We start from the raw sequence: 10,147 nt of genomic DNA on the forward strand, positions 1-10,147 counted from the left end.
GCCTCAGATTCCCAAGGTTCCTCATTGGGGAACTCACTGGAGGCCAGTGCACGCCCATTGAGGTCTTCCTTAGTGGCGTTCACTGCCTCTTCTTCCTCCCAGAATTCGGCATATTGATGGCTTTGCACTCTCCTTTTGGATTTTCTTCAGTGTTACTTGGGAGAGTGCTTGGAGGAAGTTCAGTAATTTTCTTGCTCAGCTGACCCACTTGTCCTTCCAAGTTTCTAATGGAGGATCTTGTTTCATTCATGAAACTTTGAGTGGTTTTTATTAGATCAGAGACCATGGTTGCTAAGTCAGAATTATTCTGCTTAGAACTCTCTGTCTGTTGCTGAGAAGATGATGGAAAAGGCTTGCTATTGCTAAGCCTGTTTCTTCCACCATTATTATTGAAACCTTGTTGAGGTCTCTCTTGATTCTTCCATGAGAGGTTTGGGTGATTTCTCCATGAAGAATTATAGGTATTACCATAGGGTTCTCCTAGGTAATTCACCTCTTCCATGGAAGGGTTCTCAGGATCATAGGCTTCTTCCTCAGATGAAGCATCCTTAGTACTGTTTGGTGCATTTTGCATTCCAGACAGACTTTGAGAAATCAAATTGACTTGTTGAGTCAATATTTTGTTCTGAGCCAATATGGCATTCAGAGCATCAATCTCAAGAACTCCTTTCTTCTGACCAGTCCCATTGTTCACAGGATTCCTTTCAGAAGTGTACATGAATTGGTTATTTGCAACCATTTCAATCAGTTCTTGAGCTTCTGCAGGCGTCTTCTTCAAATGAAGAGATCCTCCTGCAGAGCTATCCAAAGACATCTTGGATAGTTCAGAGAGACCATCATAGAAAATACCTATGATGCTCCATTCAGAAAGCATGTCTGAAGGACATCTCCTGATTAATTGTTTGTATCTTTCCCAAGCTTCATAGAGGGATTCTCCATCCTTTTGTCTAAAGGTTTGGACTTCCACTCTAAGCTTACTCCATCTTTGTGGTGGAAAGAATTTTGCCAAGAAGGCGTTGACTAGCTTTTCCCAAGAGTCCAGGCTTTCTTTAGGTTGAGAATCCAACCATATTCTAGCCCTGTCTCTTACAGCAAAAGGGAATAGCATCAGCCTATAGACCTCAGGGTTAACCCCATTAGTCTTGACTGTGTCACAGATTTGCAAGAACTCAGCTAAAAACTGATGAGGATCTTCCATTGGAAGTCCATGGAACTTGCAATTCTGTTGCATTAGAGAAACTAATTGAGGCTTTAGCTCAAAGTTGTTTGCTCCAATGGCAGGGATAGAGATGCTTCTCCCATAGAAATCAGGAGTAGGTGCAGTAAAGTCACCAAGCACCTTCCTTGCATTGTTGGCATTGTTGTTGTTTTCGGCTGCCATGTCTTCTCCCTTGAAGAATTCGGTCAAGCCCTCTAAAGAGAGTTGTGCTTTGGCTTCTCTTAGCTTTCTCTTCAAGGTCCTTTCAGGTTCAGGATCAGCTTCAACAAGAATGCCTTTGTCTCTGCTTCTGCTCATAAGAAATAGAAAAAGAAGAAGAGAATGTGGAATCCTCTATGTCACAGTATAGAGATTCCTTGAAATGTCAGAGGAAAAGAGAAATAGTAAGAAGAAGGAGAAGGAGAATTCGAATTTTAATAGATAAATTCGAATTGTGCATTTAGAAGGAGTAGTACTCCATAAATAGAAGGATGTGGGAAGGAGGGAAGAGAATTTTCGAAAATTCAATTAAAAAAATTTGAAAACATTTGAAAATGTTAATTGATTTTCGAAAATCAAAGTGGAAAAGAGATAAAGTGATTTTTGAAAAAGATTTTGAAATTAGAAATTAAAAGATTTGATTGAGAACTATTTTGAAAAAGATGTGGTTAAAAAGATTTAATTGAAAAGTTATGGGTTTAAAAAGATGTGATTGAGAAGATATGATTTGAAAACATTTTTAAAAGATATGATTTGAAAACAATTTGAAAAGATATGATTTTGAAAATTGATGACTTGCCTAACAAGAAAAGATATGATTGAAACATTTAAACCTCTCTCAACAGAAAAGGCAACAATCTTGTGATGTTCAATCAAATCATTAATTGTTGGTAAGTATCTTTTTAAAAGGAAAGAAATTGAATTTGAAAACATTTGATTGAAAAGATTTGATTTGAAAAGATTTGATTTGAAAAACTAAGAAAAATTGATTTTGAAAACAAAATCTTCCCCCTGGCACCATCCTGGCGTTAAACGCCCAGAATGGTATACATTCTGGCGTTTAACGCCCAAAATGCACCCCTTTGGGCGTTAAACGCCCAACCAGGTGCCCTGGCTGGCGTTTAAACGCCAGTCTGCCTTCTTCACTGGGCATTTTTGAATGCTCAGCTTTTTCTGTATAATTCCTCTGCAGTTGGTTCTGAATCTTCAATTCCTTGTATCATTGACTTGAAAAGACTCAAATTAAAAATATTTTTGGATTTTTCTATTAATCAAAATGCAACAAGAATCAAATAACAATGCATGCAAGACACCAAACTTAGCAGTTTGTGCACTACTGACACTAACAATATGAGAATGCATATGAGACACACAAAATACTTCAAGTCAATAGAATTCAAAGATCAAAACAAGAAATATATGCATGAATTCGAAAATTATAACAAAAACATGCATTTGACACTAAACTTAAGATGAGACTCTAGACTCAAACAAGAAACATAAAATCTTTTTGGTCTTTTTATGGTTTTATAAAATTTTTTTTTGTGTTTTTCGAAAATTAAGTGGAAAAAAGGCATCAAAATTCTTAATGAGAATTCCAGGAATCAGTGCAATGCTAGTCTAAGACTCCGGTCCAGGAATTAGACATGGCTTCACAGCCAGCCAAGCTTCCAAGGAAAGCTTCGGTCCAAAACACTAGACATGACCAAAGGTCAGCCAAATCTTAGCAAATCACTGCTCCAAGAGCAAGATTGATACGAAATCAACAAGCTCTTGTGGTGATAAATTGAAACCTCGGTCCAATCAGATTAGACATGGCTTCTCAGCCAGCCAGATTTCAACAAATCATCATGAAACTCTAGAATTCACCTTCAAGAATTTCGAAAAAAAATACCTAATCTAAGTAACAAGATGAACCGTCAGTTGTCCAGCCTAAACAATCCCGGGCAATAAACACCAAGAACTTGATGTTGTTGCCGGATCTTGGCATCTGATGTTACCACAAGCTTGCTCAAAACATGAACATCCCCGGCAACGGCGCCAAAAACTTGGTGCGCGAAATTGTGAACAATACTTTTTCACAACTCAAATAATCCCCGGTAATGGCTCCAAGAACTTGGTGCGCCTAATACCATGGCATTACACACTTCGCACAACTAACCAGCAAGTGTACTGGGTCGTCCAAGTAATAAAACCTTACGTGAGTAAGGGTCGATCCCACGGAGATTGTTAGTATTGAAGCAAGCTATGGTCATCTTGTAAATCTTAGTCAGGCAGACTCAAATGTATATGATGATGATGAACGAAAATAACAGAAGAGGTAAAGATAGAGATACTTATGTATATCATTGGTGTATGAGCTTCAGACAAGTGTATGAAGATGCCTTCCCTTCCGTCTCTCTGCTTTCCTACAGTCTTCATCCAATCCTTCTTACTCCTTTCCATGGCAAACTTGTGTAGGGTCTCACTGTTGTCAGCAGCTACCTCCCATCCGCGCAGTGAAAGCTAATGCAGAGCACTCTGTCACAGTGCCGCCAATCACCGGTTTGGTTCCCTCCCCTACCGGAATAGAATCACTCTTTTGCGTCTGTCACTAACGCCCAGTAGGTTACAGGTTTGAAGCACGTCACAGTCATTCAGTCATTGAATCCTACTCAGAACACCACAGACAAGGTTAGACCTTCCGGATTCTCTTGAATGCCGCCATCAGTTCTTGCCTATACCACGAAGACTCTGATCTCATGGAATGGCTGGCTCGTTTGTCAGACGAGCACTCGGTTGTCAGGCGATCAACCATGCGTCATGCAATCAGAAATCCAAGAGATATTCACTAAAGCCTTGAATGCTTGTAGAACAAGAATGGTTGTCAGTCATCTTGTTCATAGGTTGAAGAACAAGTGATATCTTAGATAAAGAACAAGCGGAGTTGAATGGAAGAACAATAGTAATTGCATTAATACTCGAGGTACAGCAGAGCTCCACACCCTTAATCTATGGTGTGTAGAAACTCCACCGTTGAAAATACATAAGAACAAAGGTTAGGCATGGCCGAATGGCCAGCCTCCCAAAGGTCTAAGATAGCATAAAACAAAGATAGCTACTCAGATGTCGTCTCTCGACTCTCTGACTCTCTCATACAATAGTAAAAGGTCCTACTTATAGAAAACTATTACATAGATGAGTAAATGACATAAAAATCCACTTCCGGGCCCACTTGGTGTGTGCTTGGGCTGAGCAATCAAGGAAATTCGTGTAGAGACGTTTTCTGGAGTTAAACGCCAGCTCCCATGCCAGTTTGGGCGTTTAACTCCAACTTTTAATCCTGTTCCGGCGTTTAACGCTGGAATTTCTGAGGCCGGATTGCTTCGCGGGTTTGGGCCATCAAATCTTGGATAAAGTATGGACTATTATATATTGCTGGAAAGCCCTGGATGTCTACTTTCCAACGCCGTTGAGAGCGCGCCAATTGGGCTTCTGTAGCTCCAGAAAATCCACTTCGAGTGCAGGGAGGTCAGAATCCAACAGCATCTGCAGTCCTTTTTTGGTCTCTGAATCAGATTTTTGCTCAAGTCCCTCAATTTCAGCCAGAAAATACCTGAAATCACAGAAAAACACACAAACTCATAGTAAAGTCCAGAAAAGTGAATTTTAAATAAAAACTAATAAAAATATACTAAAATCTAACTAAAAGATATCAAAAACATACTAAAAACAATGCCAAAAAGTATACAAATTATCCGCTCATCACTCACCAAAGAACTGGATAACTTGTCTAGGCAGAAACTGCCTCAAAAGAGGCAGGATCCTGGGAAGTTTTCTATACCTTGTACCATAGGCACCATGACCTTCAAGAAGGCCTTGTGTGACTTAGGGTCAAGTGTGAACCTCATGCCCCTCTCTGTAATGGAGAAATTAGGGATCTTTGAGGTGCAAGCTGCAAAAATCTCACTAGAGATGGCAGACAACTCAAGAAAACAAGCCTATGGACTTGTAGAGGATGTTCTGGTTAAGGTTGAAGACCATTACATCCCTACTGATTTCATAGTCCTAGAGACTGGGAAGTGCATGGATGAATCCATCATCCTTGGCAGACCATTCCTAGCCACAGCAAAGGCTGTGATTGATGTTGATGGAGGAGAGTTGATCATTCAAGTGAATGAAGAATCCATGGTGTTTAAGGCCCAAGGATATCCCTCTATCATCATGGAGAAGAAGCATGAAGAGCTTCTCTCAAAACAGAGCCAAACAGAGCCCCCACAGTCAAACTCTAAGTTTGGTGTTGGGAGGCCACAATCAAACTCTAAGTTTGGTGTTGAAACCCCACATTCAAACTCTAAGTTTGGTGTTGGGAGGTTCCAACAAGGTTCTGAGCATTTCTGAGGCTCCATGAGAGACCTCTGTCAAGCTAGTGACAGTAAAGAAGCGCTTGTTGGGAGGCAACCCAATGTTTTATAATTAATTATTTTCTTTTGTATTTTATCTTTTTTGTAGGTTGATGATCATAAGAAGTCATAAAAATAATGAAAAAAGCAAAAACAGAATGAAAAACAGGAAGAAAAACAGCACACCCTGGAGGAAGATGCTGCTGGCATTCAAACGCCAGTCAGCCTAGCAGATGGGCGTTTAACGCCCAGTCTGGCACCTTTCTGGCGTTTAACGCCAGAAAGGGGCACCAAACTGGCGTTAAACGCCAGTAAAGGTATAAAACCTGGCGTTAAACGCCAGGAATGGGCATCAGCCCGGCGTTTAACGCCAGAATTGGCCCAAAACGTGGATTTTGGTGCCAATTGGTGCAGGGATGCCTTTTCCTTGACACTACAGGATCTGTGGACCCCACAGGACCCTACTACAGGATCTGTGGACCCCACAGGACCCTACAATCACTCTCTCTTCTTCCCCCATTCACCAATCACCTCAACACCTCTTCCCCAAAAACCCCTCACCTATCAAATCCATCTTTCTCTTCACCACTCACATCCATCCTTCATAAAACCCCACCAACCTCACACTTCAAATTCAAACCACTTTCCCTCCCAAACCCACCCTCAAATGACCGAACTTTCATCCCCCTCTCTCCTATATAAACCCCTCTTTACACCCTTCATTTCCACACAACCTAAACACCACTTCTCTACCCTTTGGCCGAATACACCTCCATCTCCCTCTTCCTCATTTCTTCTTCTTCTACCCCCTTCTTTCTTCTTTTGCTCGAGGACGAGCAAACATTTTAAGTTTGGTGTGGTAAAAGCGTTGCTTTTTCATAACCATTTATGGCATCCAAGGCCGGAGAAACCTCTAAAAAGAGGAAAGGGAAGGCAAAGGCTTCCACCTCCGAGTCATGGGAGATGGATAGATTCCTCTCAAAGGTGCATCAAGACCACTTCTATGAAGTTGTGGCCTTGAAAAAGGTGATCCCCGAAGTCCCTTTTTCACTCAAAAAGGGTGAATATCCGGAGATCCGCCATGAGATCCGAAGAAGAGGTTGGGAAGTACTTACCAACCCCATTCAACAAGTCGGAATCTTGATGGTTCAAGAGTTCTATGCCAATGCATGGATCACAAAAGAACCATGACCAAAGTGTGAACCCGAATCCAAAGAATTATCTCACTATGGTTCGGGGGAAATACTTGGATTTCAGTCCGGAGAGTGTGAGGATGGCGTTCAACTTGCCCATGATGCAAGGAGATGAGCATCCTTACACTAGAAGGGTCAACTTGATCAAAGGTTGGACCAAGCCCTCTCATCATGAGATCCCTGAGACACCTCAAGGGATGCACTTTCCTCCACACCACTATTGGGAGCAACTGAACACCTCCCTAGGAGAATTGAGTTCCAACATGGGACAACTAAGGGTGGAGCATCAAGAACACTCCAGTATCCTTCATGAGATTAGAGAAGATCAAAGAATCATGAGGGAGGAACAACAAAGACAAGGAAGAGACATTGAGGAGCTCAAGCACTCCATAGGACCTTCAAAAGCAAGGAAGAGCCGCCATCACTAAGGTGGACCCATTCCTTGATTTCCTTGTTCTTTATCTCTCTGTTTTTCGAATTCTATGCTTTATGCTATCCATGCTTGTGTCTTATGATCATTAGTGTCTTAGTGTCTATGCCTTAAAGTTATGAATGTCCTATGAATCCATCACCTTTCTTGAATAAAAATGTGCTTAATTGAAAAAGGAAGAATTGCATGAATTTTGAATTTTATAATAGTTTAATTATGATGATGTGGTGGCAATATTTTTGTTCTTTGAATGTATGCTTAAACAGTGCATATGTATCTTGAATTTGTGGTTCATGAATGTTGGCTCTTGAAAGAATGATGAAAAAGGAGACATGTTATTGAGGATCTGAAAAATCAATAAAATGATTCTTGAAGCAAGAAAAAGCTATTCAAAAAAAAAAAAAAAAAAAAAAATCGAAAAAAAAAAAAAAATCGAAAAAAAATCGAAAAAAAAAAAAAAAGAGAAAGAAAAAGAAAGAATAAGAGTTGTGATCCAAGGTAAATAAGAGTGTGCTTAAGAACCCTGGACACCTCTAATTGGGGACTTTAGCAAAGCTGAGTCACAATCTGAAAAGGTTCACCCAATTATGTGTCTGTGGCATGTATGTATCCGGTGGTAATACTGGAAGACAGAGTGCTTTGGGCCACAGCCAAGACTCAATAAATAGCTATGTTCAAGAATCATCATACTTCACTAGGAGAATCATTAACACTATCTGGACTCTGAGTTCCTAAAGAAGCCAACCATTCTGGATTTCAAAGGAGAGATTGAGATGCCAAAACTGTTCAGAAGCAAAAAGTTAAAAGCCCCGCTCATCTAATTAATACTGATCTTCACAGATGTTTTGGAATTCATTGCATATTCTCTTCTTTTTATCTTATTTGATTTTCAGTTGCTTGAGGACAAGCAACAATTTAAGTTTGGTGTTGTGATGAGCGGATAATTGTATACTTTTTGGCATTGTTTTTAGTATGTTTTTGATATCTTTTAGTTAGATTTTAGTATATTTTTATTAGTTTTTATTTAAAATTCACTTTTCTGGACTTTACTATGAGTTTGTGTGTTTTTCTGTGATTTCAGGTATTTTCTGGCTGAAATTGAGGGACTTGAGCAAAAATCTGATTCAGAGACCAAAAAGGACTGCAGATGCTGTTGGATTCTGACCTCCCTGCACTCGAAGTGGATTTTCTGGAGCTACAGAAGCCCAATTGGCGCGCTCTCAACGGCGTTGGAAAGTAGACATCCAGGGCTTTCCAGCAATATATAATAGTCCATACTTTATCCAAGATTTGATGGCCCAAACCCGCGAAGCAATCCGGCCTCAGAAATTCCAGCGTTAAACGCCGGAACAGGATTAAAAGTTGGAGTTAAACGCCCAAACTGGCATGGGAGCTGGCGTTTAACTCCAGAAAACGTCTCTACACGAATTTCCTTGATTGCTCAGCCCAAGCACACACCAAGTGGGCCCGGAAGTGGATTTTTATGTCATTTACTCATCTATGTAATAGTTTTCTATAAGTAGGACCTTTTACTATGGAGTCAGAGAGTCTGGAGAGACGACATCTGAGTAGCTATCTTTGTTTTATGCTATCTTAGACCTTTGGGAGGCTGGCCATTCGGCCATGCCTAACCTTTGTTCTTATGTATTTTCAACGGTGGAGTTTCTACACACCATAGATTAAGGGTGTGGAGCTCTGCTGTACCTCGAGTATTAATGCAATTACTATTGTTCTTTCATTCAACTCCGCTTGTTCTTTATCTAAGATATCACTTGTTCTTCAACCTATGAACAAGATGACTGACAACCATTCTTGTTCTACAAGCATTCAAGGCTTTAGTGAATATCTCTTGGATTTCTGATTGCATGATGCATGGTTGATCGCCTGACAACCGAGTGCTCGTCTGACAAACGAGCCAGCCATTCCATGAGATCAGAGTCTTCGTGGTATAGGCAAGAACTGATGGCGGCATTCAAGAGAATCCGGAAGGTCCAACCTTGTCTGTGGTGTTCTGAGTAGGATTCAATGACTGAATGACTGTGACGTGCTTCAAACCTGTAACCTACTGGGCGTTAGTGACAGACGCAAAAGAGTGATTCTATTCCGGTAGGGGAGGGAACCAAACCGGTGATTGGCGGCACTGTGACAGAGTGCTCTGCATTAGCTTTCACTGCGCGGATGGGAGGTAGCTGCTGACAACAGTGAGACCCTACACAAGTTTGCCATGGAAAGGAGTAAGAAGGATTGGATGAAGACTGTAGGAAAGCAGAGAGACGGAAGGGAAGGCATCTTCATACACTTGTCTGAAGCTCATACACCAATGATATACATAAGTATCTCTATCTTTACCTCTTCTGTTATTTTCGTTCATCATCATCATATACATTTGAGTCTGCCTGACTAAGATTTACAAGATGACCATAGCTTGCTTCAATACTAACAATCTCCGTGGGATCGACCCTTACTCACGTAAGGTTTTATTACTTGGACGACCCAGTACACTTGCTGGTTAGTTGTGCGAAGTTGTGTAATGCCATGGTATTAGGCGCACCAAGTTCTTGGAGCCATTACCGGGGATTATTTGAGTTGTGAAAAAGTATTGTTCACAATTTCGCGCACCACCCATGCAACAAGTCGGAATCTTAATGGTTCAAGAGTTCTATGCCAATGCATGGATCACTAAGAACCATGATCAAAGTATGAACCCGAGTCCAAAGAATTATCTCACAATGGTTCGGGGAAAATACTTAGATTTTAGTCCGGAAAATGTGAGGTTGGCATTCCACTTGCCCATGATGCAAGAAGATGAACGCCACTACACTAGAAGGGTCAACTTTGATCAAAGGTTGGACCAAGTCCTCATGGACATATGTGTGGAAGGAGCTCAATGGAAAAGAGACTCCAAAGGTAAGCCAGTTCAACTGAGAAGACTGGACCTCAAGCC

General features: G+C 40.9%; 1 non-coding gene across 1 annotated transcript; it reads left to right on the plus strand.

Annotated features, from left to right (window-relative positions):
* Positions 1–868: 868 nt before the first annotated feature.
* On the plus strand, positions 869–976 carry LOC130953558 (small nucleolar RNA R71). Its single transcript, XR_009075728.1, has one exon. It is a non-coding gene; the product is annotated as a small nucleolar RNA R71 (small nucleolar RNA).
* Positions 977–10,147: the final 9,171 nt, after the last annotated feature.

This window comes from Arachis stenosperma, chromosome 9 (assembly GCF_014773155.1).
Source record: "Arachis stenosperma cultivar V10309 chromosome 9, arast.V10309.gnm1.PFL2, whole genome shotgun sequence".
In the NCBI taxonomy this organism is placed as follows: Eukaryota; Viridiplantae; Streptophyta; class Magnoliopsida; order Fabales; family Fabaceae; genus Arachis; species Arachis stenosperma.